This window comes from Rattus rattus, chromosome X, assembly GCF_011064425.1.
Source record: "Rattus rattus isolate New Zealand chromosome X, Rrattus_CSIRO_v1, whole genome shotgun sequence".
Taxonomy (NCBI): Eukaryota; Metazoa; Chordata; class Mammalia; order Rodentia; family Muridae; genus Rattus; species Rattus rattus.
Window position 1 is genome coordinate 123,810,523 of NC_046172.1, and position 2,982 is coordinate 123,813,504.

A 2,982-nucleotide genomic window follows, 5' to 3' on the forward strand; every position below is an offset into this window, starting at 1 on the left:
CACCAAGCTCATAAAAGAAACAGCACTACAGTTAAGAATAATACTTTGATCTACATACCGTGATAGTGAGTGACTTAAATACCCCATTCTGGCCAATAGATAGATCATTCAGAAAAATATCTGAACAGTTTCTCTAATGAAATAACAGCGTAAATAAAATGGACCTAGTAAATATTTCATTCAACCACAAAATAATATATCTTTTCAGGAGCTCATGGAAATGTTCTTCAAAACTGATCACATACTTGAACACGAGGCAAGTCTCAATAATTATAAGAAAATTGATGTAACACCCCACATTCTAACAACCGTGGATTAAAGCTGGATACCAACAATAGAAACAACAGAAAACTTATGAACTTAATGGAAACTGAGCAACTCTCTACTGAATGAAAAATGGGTCAAGACAGAAATCAAAAAGGAATTGAAAACTTTTCAAAGTCTGAACTCCTATAGAGATTTTTTTAAGAAAGAAACCAAAAATACACACTGGATAAAAACAGAGCACCTTCAACAAATGGTACTGATCAGACTGGATGTAGAAGAATATAAAATTCTTTATATACTATCCTGCACAAAACTTGCCCCCAAAGGACATCAGGATAAGGCCAACACCTTTAAATCTTATAGATAAAAAAAAAAAAAAAAAAAAACAGAGAATTATCTTGAACTCATTGGCACAGGAAAAAGCTTCCTGAAAAAGACACCTAAGCACAGACCATAAGATCAACAATACATGGAAACCCAGAAAACTGAAAAGCTTCTGTATAACAAAAGAAAATATCACTTGGACAAAGCAGCAGGATATAAAATAAGGTAAAGTCTTTACTAATTACACAGCTGATACAGGGCGAATATTTAAAATCAATAAGGAATTTTGAAAAAATCAACATCAAAAAAGACAATATAATAAAAATGTGTAGAGATCTAAACAGAATTCTCAAAGTAGGAAGCACAAACCACTGAGAAGCACTTACAGAAATGTACAATGTCCTTTATCATCAGGGAAATGAAAATCATATGTACTTAGAGATTTCATATATTATCAGTTAAAATGTCCAAGATCAATAAAAGAAATCACAGCTCATCCTGGTGAGGATAAGGAGTAAGACGAACATTCATCCATTGCTAGTGGGAATATAATCTTCATAGCCAGAAGGGAAATCAGTGTGGTAATTCCTCAAGAAGATGAGAATCAATCTATCTTAAACAAAAATATATTTCCAATAATTTCAAGGAGTAAAACTATTTAATAAGAGTAGGAAAACACTAAATATAATTTGCCTCTCGCTTGCTGATCTTCAGTTGAGGGAGAAGAGTGGTAAGTAAGGAGGTATCCATTCCATGGCTCCCAACAAAGCAGACTGCCTGCAAATCCACAGTTCTTAAAGTACCCAGGAAACAGCAGGGTACAAAAGGTGCTCACAAGAGTGTGTCCTCTCGTGGAGGGATGAAAAACATCACTGTTACAGGCCTGGTACTGAGACATCCTTTGAAATCAGGACCTATCAGAAGTCCACTGAACTCCTGATTCATAAGCTTCCCTTTTAGTATCTGTTTTTCAACTTCAGACAAATCTGTTTTTCCAGAAAGCAGCTATTGGTGCTTTGCAGGAGGCAAGTAAGGCCTATCTATTTGGACTTTTTGAAGACAGAACCTGTGTGGTATCCATGTCAAGCAAGTAACAATTATGCCAAAAGATATTCAGCTAGCATATCACATACATGGAGAGTGTGGGCAGGAGTCAACTATGAGGAGAAACATTTCGTTCTAATTTTTCCTCTCCTTCCTGTTATCAGTAGTTCTGAATGTTAGATATTTTTGACATGTGTTCAAAAGATATTTAAATAAATGACTATGAGTGGAAACAAAGGACAGAATCAGGTAGTGGCAGCTCCTACAGTTTCATTTGTATGTGAATTTTTAATATAAATGCAAGATATTAAGCATTAATGCTAGCAAAATATTGTAGTGAACAAATTTCAACAGTTCAACTTTATAACAATTATAAATAAACCTGTTAAAATGTTCTGGGCAATGCCACAATAGGATTTTTTTAAAAAATAAGTGAATCTTATTGAAAATATATATATTATATATAATTTGCAAGTTTTCATTAGCTAAAAATGGATCTATTTTATTAGTAGACAACATTTGTTGTAATGTGAAAGAGAATGACCTGTGAATGTGAAGGAAGACAAAAGCTCAGCCCTTAATTTTCTTTATGTTACCTGTATCATTTACAAATATTTTTCCTAGATTTCTATAATGATGAAAGACAGAAAATATATACAAATTAAAATAGTACATAAAATATCTCAATGGCATGAGATATTTATTTTCTTTAGAATTCAGTTCTACCAGCTTAAAAATATTTTAACCTCCCTGGAACTTATAATTAAGGAGACATTACAAAGTGTATCCATTGTATTTTGGTCGTTAAATGGTAGAGTCTTTAACATGTCAAGACCAAGCAAGTTACTCATAGAAAACAAGTTAGTTTTGCTTATTCCTGTTACTGTTATCATTTACTTCATACAAGTTGGAACTGATTTGGGATACATCACTGCGTTTGTTTTGATAAGAGTATTTTCCTGTGAATCCCAATAGCTCTTCCAGCCCAGCTCTTCATTATTTCTAATATGCTCTCCAGGAAATGAGGGGTAGTCAGAAGATTCAATAGTTTTGCCTAGAGGTGCATTTTACATAAAAGAATTGTTTCAGGAATCCATTAGTGATGGTGAATATCCAATGTAACATACTGGTATTAGAGATGGAGACACAAAAGTTACCATAAATATAAATAGATATTTCATTTTCTAAATTTTTTTCTGCCATGTTCCTTTAAAAGTCTATCCTTAGAATAGCTATTTCCCATTCATGGACACTTGAGTGTTAGGAATGACTGACTGTGAAGTATGGTTTTGTATGCGCAGAACAATTTGAAATCCTGTTTAAAGTCCCATAAGCAAAAATAAAGAT